Source organism: Meles meles, chromosome X (genome assembly GCF_922984935.1).
Source record: "Meles meles chromosome X, mMelMel3.1 paternal haplotype, whole genome shotgun sequence".
NCBI classification, from domain to species: Eukaryota; Metazoa; Chordata; class Mammalia; order Carnivora; family Mustelidae; genus Meles; species Meles meles.
The window spans coordinates 30,740,713-30,759,957 of NC_060087.1; the positions used below are offsets into that span (position 1 = coordinate 30,740,713).

At 36.8% G+C, this 19,245-nt stretch overlaps 1 pseudogene; it reads left to right on the plus strand.

Annotated features, from left to right (window-relative positions):
• LOC123934585 overlaps window positions 1-17,680 on the plus strand; it is a 108,143-nt pseudogene extending 90,463 nt beyond the window's left edge.
• The last annotated feature ends 1,565 nt before the right edge of the window (window positions 17,681-19,245 follow it).

Genomic DNA, 19,245 nt, shown 5'->3' on the forward strand with positions numbered 1-19,245 from the left:
ATGAAAATGGCGGCCTCCTAGTCTCCCGGAAGAGCCGAGAGCCTGGGGCCCCACTCCTCAGTGCGCCCCCAGAGGACAGCACCCAATCACTCCCGTATCCCCAGCCTCTAGCCGCGCTCCGAGCTCACCCAGCCCGCGACCAGTTCAAGGTAACCCCGAGCTGAGAGTTCAGTCATCGGCTCTGTCTCTGCAGCCGGCTTCTCTGTTCTAATACCTGCGAGCTCTCTGACACTCCGACACCCCCAATCCTTCTGTGACCCTGCGGGACCTGGGGCCACGCTGACCCCGCGTGGGCTTCATCCTGGTTTAGCCTCTGGAGCAATGTCCCTCAGTGGAACAGACTTTTAAAAGTCCTGATTTTGTGCTCCGTTCCTCCGCCGCTTGCCGGGAGCCGGCCCCTCCCCCCGCGGTCTATCTTCCCGTCGTTTTAGATTCACTTCTCCGCCAGTCCTACCTTTCAGAAAGTGGTTGATTTTCTGTTTCTAGAGTTGCTGTTCTTCTTCTCTTCGCTCTCCTGTTGGATTTGTAGGTGTTTGCAATGTTTAGATAAGCTATCGAGCTGATCTCCTGCTACCTGATGTAGTCTCAGCCTGCTACCTCTCCGCCATTTTGACTCCTCCTTCTACACATTTTTTAAACCAAAAGGCCAGTTAGTCTCTCACCAAGATAGAGAACATGTTCCTACCTCCCCAAACCCCTAACACTCTCCCTCTTCTTCCCTCTCTCTCACAAAAGAACACTATAATTGCACTATAATTTAATTATATTCACAAAATTTGTTAACGTGTCCTTCTCTCATTCTAAGCTGTGTACTCCTCATGGGTAAAAAATGAGTCTTAACTCATGTTTGTGCTCTGCCCCCTTAGGTCTAGCACATGACCTAGAATAAAGTGGTTTTTCCTGATTATTCTCTTTGAGTGATTAAAACCATAAATACAAGTGTTGATTCCTTTGAAATATTTGTTATGAAAGTTAAATAGGTGTTCAAGAATTATTTCCAAGCTCAAACAGTCTTTCAAAGAGTAAAGTAAAAGGAAGACAAATAACAAAATTCTGGAGATCCTTTTAGCAATACTTCAACCAAATAGCAAATAAGTACATTCCTTCCATTGATACTTATGAGCTAGAGAATGGTCCCAATTGGCCAGTTTCATGCAGGTCTGAATATACACATTTGGGTTGAATTTGAGCAAGAAAAGTTATCTGTGAATACGGTCAATCATACTATCTGTGAGTGGATCTATAGTAAGGACTTTTAACTGTTTCAGCACTAGAGAGATCAACTTAAGAATTATTACTGTGAGAAGTGGGTGAGGGCTTCAACTGGTGATAATGGAAGGTAATGCTGAGCAACAATGAGGTTTGAAATTGTACATTTATTATAGAGTTATCTACCCATGACTCTGGAAATTTTGAAATATTTGAGTTTCAAGAACAGTTTGCAAAAACTTGTATTTTATGCCCTATTTTCTCTTTCAGTATAAACCTTCAATAGGGAATGAATAAGTCACAGGGATGAAAGGTACAGCGTAGGACATATAGTCAATGGTATTGTAATAACATTGTATGGTGACAGATGGTAGCTACACTTGTGGTGAGCACAGCATAATGTGTAGAGTTGTTGAATCATTATGTTTTACACCTGAAATTAATATAACATGGTGTGTCAAGTATATTTCAATTAAAAAATGAAATAATTAAAAAATATATATGCTTACAAAATTATAAGCTAGTTAATAGTTGGGACCATGTCTTTGCCTCTTTAATAATAAGCACACTCTCATAGTTGGTATCCAAAAATATATTATTGATTTTTTCATACATGGATGGAAGAAATAAGAGTAAGATGGAATTCTCCATATAGCCATTATGGAGTAACAGGTGTCAGACTTACCCTCTTATCATGAAGTACTATAACATTTCACAAATTATTGTGGTAATAATGTCTAAGTATTGAGCATAGATAGCTCAAAACTTTGATACTTAAGAGAAGGAACCACATGAGGTGAGTCGCTTTTCAATCTGTCTTTTTATCTGGGGCCACTTCTGAGGAGATAGAAAAGGAAGTTGGAACCTAAGTAGACTAATGGGAGAAACAATACAAATGGTGATTGACCTTTCGCCAAAAGTAGTTGATGCCATAACATTATGGAACAACATCTTTAAAATGCTGGAGGAGGGGCACCTGACTTTCTCAGTAAGTAGAGCATGTGACTCTTGGCCTCAGGGTCATAAGTTTGAGCCTCACGTCAGCATAGAGTTTACTTAAAAAAAAGTAAATAAAAAAAATTAAATGCTGGAAGAAAAAGAGAAGAAAGAAAACCTATAAATTCAGAATTCTATATCCATTGAAAAAGAGGATGATAGAAGAAAATATAAGAAAAATATTTGTGACCCTGAGTTAGGCAAAGATTTCTCAGACATAACACCAAAGGCATAATACAAAACAGAGGAAACTGGTAAGTTGAACTTTATCAAAATAAGGAATGCTTGCTTTTTTTTTTTTTTTAGATTGAGAGCAATAATTTGTTACTATCACATGCACTCACAGGCAAGGGAAGGAGGATTTCATATGCTATACAGAACCACAAAGAGGTTGCATTTGGAAATAGAGTGAAAAAACAGAGGCTGTGGGGAGACAGGCTTTGTAGTATCAAAAGGGTGGAGTGCACCTTGGTTGTCATTGGCTCCTTTGAATAATTCTGCCACTTGGCAGTGAACTGAACCTTATTTCTGAAATAAATGGGAACTTAACTTGATCTATCTGATAGGGAGTGTTATTTGGCTAGGGAATCTTTTCCATGAGAGCAGAGTGGGAAAGAGAACTCACAGCCACCCCATTTGAGGCTCTCCTACTTTTACCTTATGTCAAGGTAGTGCATAGTATTGGAATGAGTTCTTAAGTATCCACTTTAAAAAATTTTTTAACTACATACACTTTCTCCCTCTCTTTATGTCTCTCTTTTTTAATATGATAATTTAAATATTTATAAGAAGAAGTGGTGCTGAAGGAAGAGCGTGAAAGTTATTTCAATTAGCAATTTAAGTGAAACTCTAGATTAGGTGTCTTCAGAAGCAAATGTGTATGTGTGTGGGAGGGTATGGTCGTTATTGGAATGTCTGCCCTTCAGAAGACACTGTTGAGGCAATAAAATGGCAAACCAAAGACAGGGAAAAATATATGCAAGTCACATATTTGAGAAAGAATTTATGTCCAGAATATATTAACCAAAATCAGTAATATGGAAAAAAATTTTAAGCAAACAACTTCACCAAAGAAAATACACAAATGACAAATCAGTGCATGAAAAGATGCTTAATATTATTAATCATTAGGGAAATCCAAATTAAAATCGTGATGAGGTATCACTACTCATCTATTAGAATGACAAAAAAAAAAAAAGAATCCTGATAAATACTGGCAATGATGTGAAACACCTGGAAATACATCATTAGTGAATGCTAAATGGTACAGCCACTTTGGAAAATAGTTTAGTGGTTTCTTATACAGTTCAGTGTACAAGCCATGTATTTCCACAAGCAAAATGAATGAAAATCTGTTCACACAAAAATCTGTTCACATATGTTTATATTGGCTTTCTGCATGCATAGTCACCAACATTTGAAACAACACAAATGTTCCTCAAATGCAGAATGGATAAGCACATTGTGGTGTGTCCACATGATGAAATACTACTCAGCATAAAAAGAATGAATTATTGATATATGTAATGACTTGGATATATCACAAATGTATTTTGTTATGTGAAAGAAGCTAGCATCAAATGGCTACATAGAGCATGATTTCATTTATATGATCTTCTGGAAAAGGTGAAACTATGGGGACAGAACGTAGTTCAGTGGTTGCTTTTGACTGGTAGTAGGTGGATAGGTTGACTTTTTTTTTAATCATCAAGAATTTTTTATTTCATTATTTTTATTAACATATAATGTATTATTTGTTTCAGGGGTACAGGTCTGTGATTTATCAGTCTTAAACAATTCACAGTGCTAACTATAGCACATACCCTCCTCAGTGTGGATGAGTTGACTTTAAAGGGTCACATGGGAATATATTTTGGGTGATGACATTGTTCTATATCTTGATTAAGGAGACATTTGACTATGTGAGTTTGTCAAAGCTAGCAGAACTATATAAGAAAAAAAAAGATTTAGAGTGCCTGAGTGGCTCAGTTTGTTGGGCATCCAACTCTTGGTTTCAGCTCTGTAGTGATCTCAAGGTTGTGGGATTGGGCTCTGTGCTCAATGTGGAGTCTGCTTGAGATTCTCCCTCTCCCTCAGCCCTTCCCCAGCTCTCTCTCCTTCTCTCTTTCAAAATAAATAAAATCTTTTTAAAAAAAAGATTAATTTTACCTTATGTAATTTGTACTTTAAAAATGAAAAATAGTAGGGCATAATGACCATTTTCAGATAAACAAAAGCTGAGGAAATTTGTTGCCAGGAGACCTAACCTCTGGAAGATGATAAAGAAAGTTCTTCAGGCTAAAGAGAAATGGCACTAGAAGAAAACTCAAATCTATAACAAAAAAAAATGAAAAGTAATAGAAATGGTAAATATGTGGGTGAATATAAAGGCTGTCTCTTTTTCTTTTAGCCTCCATATTTCTTTAAGAAAAAACTGATATTTAAAGCATAAATAATATATTTTGGTATTTTTAATATATGTAGAAGTTAAACATATAACAAAATAGCACAAAGTATAGGAGGGAAAATAAAATCATACTCTTTTATTTATTTATTTTTGAAAGGAAAAATAGGAGGAGAGGGAGAGAGAGAATCTTAAGCAGGTTCCATGCCCCCAGCATGGAGCCCAACACAGGGCTCAATTTCACAACCCCGAAATCATGACCTGAGCCAAGATCAGAAGTTGGACACTCAGCCAGCTGAGCCACCCAGGCACCCTGTGAATCATACTCTTTTAAAAGTTTCAAGTTTTACATGAAGTAGTATGATAGTAATTCTAAGTAGACTGTGATAAATTAGGGATGCATATTATAATCCCAAGAGAAAGTAGTACAAGTAGGACAAATATAAGAATCAAAATCCAATAGAGGACATTAAATAAAAGACTACAAATATTCAAATAACACAAAAGAAACAATAAATGAGGACTGAAAAAAATGTAAGGGACAAATAGAAAAGAAATAGCTTAGAAGGTAGATTTAAATGAAACAATATAAAACTCTGCCAATTCATTAGGAAGACATCACAATCTTAAAAGTGAATGGATCAAATAAGAGAACTATAAAATAGATGAAATAAAAGCTGACAGAACTATAATAAACACAAAAGGCCACATAGTAGCCTTCTAGTAGCCTTCATTACCCTTCTCTCAGTAATTGATAAAACAAGTGGGCAAAAGATCATATAGGGCTGTAGACTATTTGAACAACACTATCAACTAACTCAACCTTATTGACATTTATAGATCACCTCAACAATTACTGAACGTAGTTTTCATGTGCACATAAAATTTCTATCAAGATAGACAATATATCGGGCAGTAAATATGTACCAATAAATCTGAAAGACTAAACACTCACAGAGTATGTTCTTCGAAAACAACAGAAATAAATTAGAAATCAATAATAGTAGGGTAATTAGGAGATTCCCCAAACTTTGGAAATTAATCAACACTTTGAAAGAATCCATGGGTAAAAGAATACATCACAAAGAAAATTAGAAAATATATCCAACTAAGTTCAAATGAAAACAGCATGCCAAAGTTTGTGGGGTGCTACTAAAGTGATATATAGAGGGAAATTTATACCTTCACATGTTTATTTTAAAAATAAGATTTAAAATCAATGACTAAATTTCTATTTTAAAGTCCTTGGACTACCTAATTTCAGGGCTCTCTATAATACTGCAATTTTGAGGTATTGTGGTATTATAAATAGATATGCAAATACATCAGAGGAACAGAATAGATCTACCAGAAAAAGACTCACACTTACACACTCAACTGATTTTCAAGGAAGAGTTCAATATAATTCAAAGGAAAAAGGAAAATATCTTCTACAAGTTGGGTATAATAACCATATGGGGAAAAAATTAACCTTGACTCCTTCCTTACATGATACACAAAAAGTAATTTGAGGTAGATTCAGATCTAAATGTAACAGTTAAAACTGTAAAAGCTTTAAAAAATATTGCAGAATATTTTTGCAAATACAGAATCAGCAAAGATTTCTTAGAGCAACCACACAAAAAAACATTGAACTTAATGATAAATTGGACTTTGAAATAAAAAAGAATTCTGTTTTTCAATTGTTGTCTTTATGAAAAAAATGCAAGCAACACAGAGGTTGAAAATATTAACAACACATATATCTAAGGACTTGTGCCCAGAATACATAAAAATCTCTCAAAAATGGCTAATAAAAAATGGACAAAATACTTAAATGCTACCTGAAAGAAGATATGTGAATAACCTATAAGTACATGAAAAGATTCTCAATGTTATTAGACATCATGAAAATGAAAATTAAAACCACAGTGGTACAATCACTTGGAAAACTGGTTGGCAATTCCTCAAACAATTAAATATACATCACCCTTATAATCCATTGATTCCCCTTCTTGGTGTTTTTTTTCCCACTTCTTGGTATTCACTTGAAGTTAAAAATATTGATTACACAAAGCCTTATATGAGAATGTTTATAGAAGTCTTATTCGTAATAACCAAAAACTGGAAATAAACCCAAAGTCTATTAGAAAGATAGTAAAGTGATATGTTCATATAATGAAATAATACTTAGCAATAAAAAATAAAGCACATTTACAATTAAATGTCATTGAATTGTGTACTTGCATTAATGCTTATTTCATTATATATAAATTTAATTCAGCAATTTAAAAAATTTTTACATTAATTCTTTGAGAAAAGATATTTAAGCTGAATAATACAAGGGGACAATGGCTCGTCATGTGATTATTTTTCTTTTCTGATCCAGTTTGTTTGACCTATAAATATTTTATGATATATACCTGTGGAACTTCAGTGAAAACAACCTTCTGTTCTCTGGCTCTATTCTTAAGAGTTATTCAAGGTCACCAAAGCACATTTATTGACTCTACAGTCAACATTAGCTTTTCTTTTCTTAAATCTTTTTATTTTTCTCTTAATTAAAAAAAATTTTTTTTCAGTAGGTTGCATGCACAGCATGGAGCCCAACACAGGGCTTGAACTCACAACTCTGAGATAGTATCAAGAGTTAGATGCATTACCAACTGAGCCACCCAGGCACCCTGTCAACTTTTAACTCAAATCTGCATAAACCATATAACAACTGTTATTTCTGCGAATCTAAGTTATCGGCTTTGGCAAGGGGAGTGGGGAGATTAATTTATTTTGCTCAGGGATATTGGAGAATACACCAGGTAGATTATTGAATAATGCTCCCTAAAATACCTTTTAATCTGCAGCGCTGGATAAAAATTAGATAAAAATCACAAACTACATTAGTGGTCTGGATAAAATGAATTCAAACTTACTTTTAAATTAGTTGGAGTAGAATTATCCTATTTTCCAGCTTATCACTTCTCCTTTAGGAGGTGTGTTAATTTGCAAATGGAGCTGTTTCTGGAGGAAATATCAACTATTTGCAACTATTTGCGGCACTTAGATGCAGCAGACCAGAGGACTCTTGACACAAACAATATGATTAGGCATGACATTGTAATTCACCGTAGCAGGTTGCTGAAAATTTAAAGAGGCTGACCTTTTTTGGTCCTGATTAGAATCCCATCATTCATCTGTTCTAGATAATCTCAAAAAGGAAAAGTATGGGGAAACTTAGATGTCTGCAGCTATCAGAAATTGGTTCATCTGTTGCCAGGCTACGTGAATTATTTATCAATGACTCAGCACATCTCTGGTGTTTGAAGACATATTGCACAAATTTAAAATAAGCTTTTATTTATTTCTGCAGCCAGGAAACACACCCAATTACAATAAACAATTTGGAAAGATTTTTGTTTCTGAAAGTTATGAGTAATTTCTTCAGTGTAAAAGTTCAGTGTCTGCATTTTGTGAGCCACTATGTACTTAGACTCCAATGCAATTTCAGTTCCCACCTTTTCACACATTAAATGGCATGAATAGCTGTTAAATGCCCATGTGTTATAAACAAAATCTCAGGAGATATTAGAATAGAAAATAAAGCAGAATGGAAAATACCTGAAGCCACACTTAACTCCTTCCTAACAGAACCTCAGTTTTGTTTAGGTATGTACTTCATTTCCTGCTCCGGAGGGAGTTCCCATTTGCCAAAGGAATAAGAGCATAGAATTTCTTCTGATTATTCTTGCTCCACAAAGGTCATGTGACCTAAGTTAGACACATCAGAATAAATTTTATTCCATGTTTTGAAGAGAAGTTACTCTTATTTGTTTTACTAAACAAGAAAATAAATACCCCCGTTGCTGTTGGCATTTTCTTGAAAAGAAGTTGTTGTTAAGGAAAGCAAAGAAGAAATTGATATTTTACTGAATCGGTGAATCACCGATGTTTCTATACTTGACCCTGTACTACCTCTAGTCTTCCTGGTATGCAAGAAAATATATTTCCTTATTGTTTACGAAAGTTTAATTTAGTATTTCTTATCAAAAACTATTCTTCTAAACAACATGGAAGTATGTCATTATCTACTCTGGCCTTGATCCATAGTAAAATATTTTGTTGTTGGACTGAGTTTTAGGCTAAAATGATTCTTGTCCACATTGTTAGCAACAGAAAATAACTGAATACATTTTAGTTCATATAATGTAATCCAATTCAGAAGGGGTTTACCAAGCCATCTCTAGGAATGGAAGAAGATAGCATTGTTGATAGCTGAGAGACTGATTCCAAAATCCTCTAAATTATGGAATACCTCAGAACTGAAAAAGCCTCAAGTATTAAATTGTCACACACAGACACAGAACATAGAGGCAAACAATTATCAACTGAAGAGAATTGGACTGAAGTATAGTAATTTTAGAATATTGAGATTCAAGGAGAAGTAATTTCTATTATATCTACTCTATGACTATTGAATGATCATATATGGCAATGGCCTTGTTTGAAGTTCTCTACACTGTTAGGGAATTGTGATTCAATTTCATTGAAGACAGAGCATGAGATCCTGATGAAGAACAGAATGGAGATTATTTCTCTTAAGTGTGATAAATAGGAAAAATATGACCTGTGCTTAAACTATCATCAATACAAAGATAATTTTACAATGTGAACTTAAATTTCACAAGTTGGGAAAATGATAATCATTGGTAAATCATTAAAGAGTCAGGCTACTGTGAGATGATCAGAAGAGAGGAAGATAGGAAAGAAACAGAACCCCCCCCCAAAAAAAAAGAAAGAAAGAAAGAAAAGAAAAGCACAATCTTTGTCATCCATGTAGCAGAATGTCAAGGGTACCATTGAAGCCATAAGAAGGATTCCAGTACAAGATGGTGACATAGAAGGCTCCTGAATTCACCTCCTCTAATGAACACATAGAATCTACAGCTACACACAGAGCAATTCTCTATAAAAGAAATCCAGAAACTGGCTTCTTCAACAACTTCAACACACTGGGCAAACAAGAAAATACCCACATCACAGAATCAGCTATTTTTTCCACTTCCTTTGTGGCTTCTATGTCCCTCTCACACCCAGATTCTTGAAATGCCTACCTACGGAGTCCTTTGTTCTCTTCTCCTGTCCAGTCCTTCTCTTTCCACTATTTTACATTGTTTTATTTGAACACTCCCCTAGCACGATAATCATCTATTCTTTCATCCTTTCTGCATTTTTTTTTTTGCCTTCACCCATTATCTTCTTTCCAATCCAGAAATAACCTACCATTTTCCTGTAGGCCAAGTCTATCTTGAGACTTGGACTACATAATGCTTTGAGATGAATAGAATGTGATACTACTAAGCAACTCAAAACAACAAACCACTGATAAATGTAACAGCATGGATGAATCTCAAAAACATATTGAGCAAAAAGAGCCAAACCTAAATTGGCTGTGTCATTCCATTTATATTAAGTTTTTGAAAAGGTCAATCTAAGTTATCGTGTTAGAAATCAAAACTGTTCTTAACTGTCAGGTGGGGAATTGATTGGAACTGAGAATAGGGAATCTTTTTTGGATAAAGGAAACATTCTATAACTTGTTTGGAGTAAAGGTTAGATGAGTATATGCATTATCAAAATTTATCATAGTATGTATTTAAAATCTCTATAAATAATATATGTAAATTATATCTAAAAGTTTGGAAGAATGAGGACTCTAAGTTAAAAAAAAACTAACAAAATTTGGGGAGTCTGGCTGTCTCAGTCGGGAGAGTGTGCGACTCTCCGTCAGGGTTGTGAGGTCACACGACCAGTGTGGGGCTACTCAAAAAACAAAAAGTCTTAAGAGCTCTATCAAACAACTGCAGAATGTGGACCTTATTTGGATTCTGAATTAAAGTACCAAAATGAAAAGAATAAAATTTGAAAAAAAAACCTTAACAAAAGTTATTATAAATTAATGTTTAAGTAATTTTTTAAAATGGCTGCCAATATTTTCAACTTAGAAGTCTGTGTTTCTGGGGTGTCTGGGTGGCTCAGTCGGTTAAGGATCTACCTTTGGCTCAGGTCATGATCCCAGGGTCCTGGGATGGAGTCCCCTGTCAGGCTCCCTGCTCAGCGGGAAGTCAGCTCCTCCCTCTCCCTCTGCTGCACCCCCGGCTTGTGCTCTTTCTCTCTCACACATAAATAAATAAAATCTTTTTTAAAAAAGGAATCTGTTTCTAACTTTTTATAGAAAATAGAAAGACCTGGAAACATTGAAACCACATTTTCAAATAAGCCTAGCAGCTGGGCTTAGGATCAAATAAATTCTTACAATCCCAGTGGCACAGAGACCCTGCCGTTCTCCAATGTGTCTTTCATACAACCAATCTCATTCATTTATGTTATTTTGGCAGGCACATAGGTACTTGTGTTCATGACTCTGTTCATATCCGTTTCATCCATTTAGGCTTTTTTTTTTGTTTGTTTGTTTGGTCCTTTGGGCCAAATTCTAGTTCTTAGAACTGATGTGACCATTTTCATTGTATTTGGGCAAACTGGAGTGGCTTAAGATTACACATACATTTTTTTAAAAGATTTTATTTATTTGTCAGAGAAAGAGCACAAGCAGGGGGAGCAGCAGGCAGAGGGAGAAGCAGGCTTCCCGTTGAACAAGGAGATCAATGCAGTACTCAATCCCAGGACCCTGGGATCATGACCTGAGCCGAAGGCACATGCTTAACCAACTGAGCCAACCATGCACCCCAGATCACACACACATTTCAACAGCATACTCGCAGCATCACTGAAGTGACAGGCCCAAAATATACCCGATACAATAGATAAGCAGAGACGGGTCATTACCATTGAACCAGAAACCCTGCAACTAAGCACCTTTTATAAGGGTACAAAGATGTAATAAAATAATAAAAAATACAGACTGCCTACACATAATGAAGACACTACTTTGTGAATGATAAACCTTTCCCATATTTTTCCTGAGGTTCAATTTATTAAGATACCAAATCCTAAAATTTCTCTCACTGAAATCTGACTATATCTCATTCCACAGTGATTTTTTTCCCAAAGTTCTTATAATTAAAAACAGAACACTTAAGTGATTTTATTAAGGAGATTTCCTGCTAGTTTAAATTTATTTCATCTTTAAGGCTGCCTGAACATTTTACAGGTCACAAAAATATTTTTAAGGATTTTTTAATGGAAAAGTAACTGAAATAGGTTGGATCAAAATAAGCTTCTCTTTCCATCAGAGACCAGGCATGAAATATTTCCATTCAGATGGAGGATTTTTTTGGCTTATATTTACCTGATGAGTGAGATATGAAAATCAGATTTCTAGCTTAGCTAGGGAATTTTATGTAGGAGACTATATTATTCTCATTTCTATTCAGTAGCATGTACAGTGAAAACAGAAACACTGCAATTAAGTAATCATCCAGTTTCCTCATAAAAACACATTGTTTCAGATGATATCAAGAGGACATGATAAGCAATCGATAGGACTTAGAAATATACCAGCAAAATGTTTTGAAACCCATTGTCAACAGTATTTACAAGGCATGGCAAAAGAGGGTGGATGATAAGAAATGACATAATGGGGGGGGTGCCTGGGTGGCTTAGTGGGTTAAAGCCTCTGCCTTCAGCTCAGGTCATGATCCAGGGAACTGGGATCAAGCCCCGCATCGGGCTCTCTGTTCAGCGGGGAGCCTGCTTCCTCCTCTCTCTCTGCCTGCCTCTCTGCCTATTTGTTATCTCTGTCTGTCAAATAAATAAATAAAATCTTTAAAAAAAAAAAGAAATGACATAATGGTTGGAAAGGTCTGTTAGCAAACACCTGTAGATTGCAATTTGAAATTAAATTTTCTTGTCATTAAAGAGAAATGAATTTTAAGTAAGCATGTCATTTGCTTCCCTGTAGCCATCTCCACCGATTCACTTATTTGGGTTGCTAGCCAACAGGGTCTCAGTTGCATTGTGCATTATAGCATCTACAAGGCAGAAAATAATAATTTGCATTACTAAATTAGGGAGAAAATACAAATTAAATTAAGTTGAATTTCTGCTTCTTGCACTAGTAGTGAACGGGGAGAGTTCTGGTATGAAATAAGACATTTGGGTTTGGCCAAGTATTCTAAGCCCAGGGAGGGCTTAGACAATGATACACTTTTCTTAGACACACTTGGAAGGTTCAGATAAATTTAAACTTTGAGTCGTGCTGGGAAATGAAGGAGGGTAAGGAGGGAGAAGAGAGACCAGGGTGACACTGCAATCAGTCGTGCGATGGTGTTTACAAATGTTGGCCTGGATTTAGAGCTTTCAGGAACAGAGTTAAATTATACCAGGCCAGTGTCCTGAATGGCTTTGTGCAGTGAGGCACTTGTCAAGTTCCAGAATGATGCTTCCAAAGCATTCATGCCCTTTCCCAGCAAACTAGGTCAGTGGTGTTTAGATATTAAGTTGGTGTCTTCATGGATATTAAACCTCCTAAAATAATATTTGATTTCTCTCTATATGACATAGTCAAGGGAGTAAGAAATTTGAGATCTGAAATGTCCAGATTATTATTTGACCTTTCTGAATTTAATAGAATATAGTCAGATACATTTTTTTAAAAAATCTTTTTTTTAAATATTTTATTTATCTGACAGACAGAAATCACAACTAGGCAGAGAAAGAAGAGGAAGCAGGCTCCCTGCGGAGCAGAGAGCCCATGCGGGGCTCAATCCCAGGACCCTGGGATCATGACCTGAGCCGAAGGCAGAGGCTTTAACCCACTGAGCCACCCAGGCACCCCTAGTCAGATACATTTTTAAAACTTTATCTCTAATGCAATTAAAGATAGTGATTTGAAAACCCCAAATAATGAGCACATACTATACTTTGTGCTTTATATTAATTATCTGATATAATCCTCACCATGTCTCTATGAGATAAGGTTTATTCCTATTATAACTCTTATTCTACAAATGAGGAATCTGAGAGTTTAATTTGTTCACAGTCACTACACTAGTAAGTGGATGATTTGGGATTTAAATTCTGATCTGTCCTACTTCAAAGTATTTTAAAACATATGTTGTGACACATTGCTGCTGGGATACTGATCAGCCATTTTTTTAAAAAAATTTTTTTTAAATTACAATAGAACAAGGCAGAGTAGAAAATATTAGGCAGCAATGCAGGTAGCAACAGTTCATGAAACTTTTCTTTCAGATGTGTATATAAGTATGCAGCATGTATATAATGATCTAAAATAAAAATGCATTTCTTGCTGTATCACAGTAAAAGAGAAATTAAAAAAAAAACACTGCAGTCTACATTCTCAAATCAAAATAATCTGTGGTAATTATAATATGCAAAAAAAGAATCCCCCTAAAATAAAGTACCATAACTGGAAGATTTGATGGGTAACTTCCTCAGCTTTAGAGGCTGTGTGGGCTGTTTTACATTTTCTCCTTTACTAGATATATCAGCCTCCATTTCTCAGATGACTCTGGATTCTGCAGTTCATAGCTTGACCAACTACTGCATGGCACTTAAGTGTACACAAGATCTCATATGATACCATTTAACACTGTGTGTTACAGCTTATTCAAATATTAGAGAATATAGAGCTTAAATATCTTTCCCATAGTCACCCAATTAGTACAAGACAGAAATAGGAATCAACTATAGACACTGTGATGTGTCCCCTTCTCCTCATACTTCCTTTAGATGGCATATGGTAGGTGTTCCATGCACACACATTTTTCGGGCCCCCTGCAGAAAACAGGATGCTTAAGAAGTGTGAGTCTTCTTTGCTCTTTCATAGTTTGGCTATTGTAGACATTGCTGCTATAAATATTCGGGTGCATGTGCCCCTTCGGATCACTACATTTGTATCTTTAGGGTAAATACCCAATAATGCGATTGCTGGGTCATAGGGTAGCTCTATTTTCAGGGTTTTTTTTTTTAAGATTTTATTTATTTATTTGACCATCAGAGATCACAAGTAGTCAGAGAGGCAGGCAGAGAGAGAGAGAGGAAGGGAAGCAGGCTCTTCACTGAGCAGAGAGCCCGATGAGGGGCTTGATCCCAGGACGCTGGGATCATGACCTGAGCCGAAGGCAGAGGCTTTAACCCACTGAGCCACCCAGGTGCCCCTATTTTCAGGTTTTTGAGGAAATTCCATGCTGTTTTCCAAAGTGGGTGCACCAACTTGCATTCCCACCAACAGTGTAAGAGGGTTCCCCTTTATCCGCATCCTCACCAACATCTGTCATTTCCTGGCTTGTTAATTTTAGCCATTCTGACTGGTGTGAGGTTGTGGTTTTGATTTGTATTTCCCTAATTCCGCGTGACGTTGAGCACTTTTTCATGTGTCTTTTGGTCATCTGGATGTCTTCTTTGCAGAAATGTCTGTTCGTGTCTTCTGCCCATTTCTTGATTGGATTATTTGTTCTCTGGGTGTTGAGTTTGATAAGTTCTTTATAGATTTTGGATACTAGCCCTTTATCTGATATGTCATTTGCAAATATCTTGTCCCATTCTGTCAGTTGTCTTTTGATTAGTTTTGTTGACTGTTTCCTTGGCTGTGCAAAAGCTTTTGATCTTGATGAAGTCCCAATAGTTCATGCTATATATAGGTATATATATATATATATACACACAATGGAATACTACGCAGCCATCACTAACCGCCCCCCGAAATCTTGCCATTTGCAATGACGTGGATGGAACTAGAGGGTATTATGCTAAGCGAAATAATCAGAGAAAAATTATATGATCTCTCTGATGTGAGGAATTTGAGAGGCAGGGCAGGGGGTTATGGGGGGAAGGGAGGGGGAAAAAATGAAACAAATGGGACCAGGGAAGAGACAAACCATAATAGATTCTTAATCTCAGGAAAGAAACTGAAGGTTGCTGAGGGGTGAGGAGGGGAATGATAGGGTGGTTAAGTTATGGACATTGAGGAGAGTATGTGCTATGGTGAGTGCTGTGAATTGTGTAAGACTGAGGATTCACAGACCTATACCCCTGAAGCAAATAATACATTATATGTTATTTTTTTTAAAGTGTGAGTCTTTAGTGCATCACTAGTGCTGATAAGATACTGTGGCTGTTTACACCAGTAATAAATATATGTCTGTCTTGATCTGACAACACCAACAAAATAAATATGTGCAATCATTTAATTTAAAAAGCATTAAGTAACAGAATTTTGGAGTCTTGAAATTACCAGTTTTTCAGAGAATGAAAAGTCCTTCCGAGATCCTGACCCTAGTGTGAGTAGAAAGGGAGGAATGAAATTAGATTCATTATAAATAAGATACTAACTGACAGATAAGGAAACTTAATTCAGCAGCAATATATTATAATGAGGAGCTTTAATAGCTTGTTGCTCCTTGCAAATATTCTCTCCTTCTGAGCTATATGAAACATGATTTGTAAATGTAAGAATAATTTGATTTAGATGTTCATTTAATTGACTCATCCAAATCCACACATAGGGACATCAGTTGTATTGTAACTATACGTCTGTTTACTAATCTAAGGCAATTTGTTGAATAGAGGCCATGTGAAAGTGCACAGAGCATCTCTAGAAACATTGTGGTGCATAGTTTTTTCGTTTGTTTGTTTTAACATTTTATTCATTTACTTGACAGAGAGAGAGAATCCAAGCAGGGGGACCAGCAGGCAGAGGGAGAGGGAAAAGCAGACTACCTGCTTAGTAGGGAGCCTACTGGGGCAGGTTCCCAGCACCTGGGGATCATAACCCGAGTGAAAGGCAGAGCTTAACCAACGAGCCACCTAGGTGCCCCTGCGATGCATAGTTTAATGTTAAATATGTAATAGGCACATATGTAAAAAGAATCCAAATGTGTATTTATACAGAATGTATCTATTTAACTGGCTAAAATATAATTAGATATACAAACAAGAAATAAATGTGAAAAAATACCATAGCCAGCATGTTTAGGAACATACAAGTGAGATAAGCATGAAATAATGTATTTAGCTATAACTCATAAATTCTCAAATGCTTTTGAGATGGCTTTTCTGAGAGTACCAATATAGCATTTAGCTACTACCAACTTCATTTCTATTTCTGGGAGCTAGTAACCAGGAGATGGAATGCTACAGGATTAGTGTTGGCAAAAGACCAGGTGTTTCAGATGCCTGTACTCACTGGCACGGCATGAGTTTTATGAGGATAAAGAGCTGGGAAATTAGCTGCTTCTTTGAGAAAACACCAAATAGCAGATGACGCTGGTGCAGCAGGAGGGCCTGGAGGGCCCTGGGGCCCTGGAATGGGAGGCTGCCAAGGCTTCACTGGAGGAATAGGCAGCAGCAGCCCAGACCTGGTCCTGGCCGTGGTCGGGGGTGGAGCTCTCAGAGGCAAGGCCAAGGACAAGGAGTGCATCCACAAGCGGAGCCGCCTGATCAAGGGCATGACAATCAAGTCCCTGGGAGGTGATCTGTCTCTTCTCCCAGCCCATCAAGGGCTCTGAGATCATTGGCTTTTTCCTGGAGACCATCCCTCAAGAATGAGGTTTTGAAGGTTATGCCTGTGCAAAAGCAAACCCGTGCTGGCCAGCAGACCATGTTCAAGGCATTTATTGTCATGGGCGATTACAATCAACATACTGGTCTGGATGTTAAGTGCTCCAAGGAGGTAGCCACTGCCATCTGTGGGGCCATCCTCCTGGCCAGACTTTCCGTTGTCCCTGTGGGGCAAAGCTACTGGTGGAGCAAGATCGGCAAGCCCTGTACTGTCCCATGCAAGGCTGACTGGCCTCTGTGGCTCTGTGCTGGTGCGCCTCCTCCCTGCTCCCAGAGGCGCTGCCCAAGAAGCTGCTGATGACAGCCGGTATTGACACCTGCTACCCCTCACCCCAGTGCTGCACTGCCACCCTAGGCAGCCTCACCAAGGCCTCTTTTGATGTCATTTCCAAGACCTGTGGCTATCTCACCTATGACCTCTGGAAAGAGATTGTGTTCACCAAGTCTCCCTATTAGGAATTCACTGACCATCTTGTAAAGACTCACACCAGAGTTTCTCTGCAGAGAACACAGGTTCCAGATGTGGCCACCACAGAGTTTTTTAAAGAAAAGTAAATTGAATTAAAGCCTGTTTAAAAAAAAGAATTAGAAAATTATGACTCTGTATTATATATAAAGTCATGTCATAATTACAATCATTTATCTATCACCAAGAATCTCATAATGTTGCTGTAATGTAAGAGAAGACAACTGAATTTAGAGTCAGAAGACTACATTGAAATAAAAGGCTAAAATTTATGGGATGAGTAACCTTGAAAATTAATTAGGCTTTAGATTCTTCCACTGAAAATTGTAGATGGTAATTCTTTTTTTACAGGAAGTTGTAATGGTAATTTGAGCTTGAATCATATAAAATTGCTGATATCTGATCATTTTTATTTATAAAAATGATCATTTCATTTGGATCAACCTAATAGTAAGAGTTATACATTTATTGAATCTTGTCATATAAGTACTTTGTTATGTTCCACATGTTGTAGTAGATTACAGTGATAGCATCAATGTTTTACCCCTCTCTGTATTTGTGCCCTTTGCAAAAATATATTTTCAGTATCCTCCCATCACTAGTTGGCTGACCTACCCTGGGCTCAACAACTTAACTTATTTTTGTCAATGGAACATTAGCATGGGTGAGATTGTGCAGAGATTTGACGTGAATTTTAGCAATGGGGCTTGCCCTATTTTGCTATGGGAATCTGTCCAGGACAGACTGCTAGAGAATAAGACATATCTAGACAGAGTTAAGGACATCCAGTCATTCCAGCCTAGGCCATTCTAGATCAACTGACATTCAGCCAACTCCTAGACCTATTCAGGAGACCAGGTATGATTAGTATAGCCAACCTCCAACTATAAACTTTTAGTTGTATACCTTAAAGGATTTATATCAGTACTCATATTATTGCGGCAATAACTAATAAATATAAATGATTCTCTCATCTCATGCACACAATAAATCTATAGGCTCTATTATCATCCTCTCTGGACAAAAGAAGACACTGTAACCCAGAGAAAAGTTCAATGAACTGCCCTGGGTCATATTAATAGACAATAAATGACAGAGGAAAGGTTTGAAATTATGGAGCTGGGCTTCAGAGGCCATATCCTAACTAGTATACTGAATGGCTTTGTTCTTGTGAAGATGAAATGAGATTATTTTTCTGAAAGTGCTTTGTCAATGTTAAAACACACTAAAAATATAAGTCATTATTATGAAGCTGCAACTCTTTTTCAAAGATGCTATAAAATTCCAACTAAGTTTTTTCTTTGTCTCATAAAAAAAGAAACCCCAGGCAAGCACTAGATGATTTAAAATGCACTGTTCTTTGATATGCCAGTTACATAGGGAAAACTGATAAATGGTGAAATTTAGCACGCCACCTTCCTTCCGAATCGGTGATAGACCGCTGCTATTTGCTCGGCAACTACCAAGTAAACAGAAAAATAAAGCCATGGTTTTCTTGGCAAGTGTCATTAAAAATAGATTAAGTTTACAGTAAATGTAATCTGTAGCATAGATCATACAGACAAAAAAACCTGAAGGGGAAATGAAGGCATTAATAAGATATTTCTTAATTTTATGAAGCGTCACGCACATCAGACCACTGAACCAAAATAAC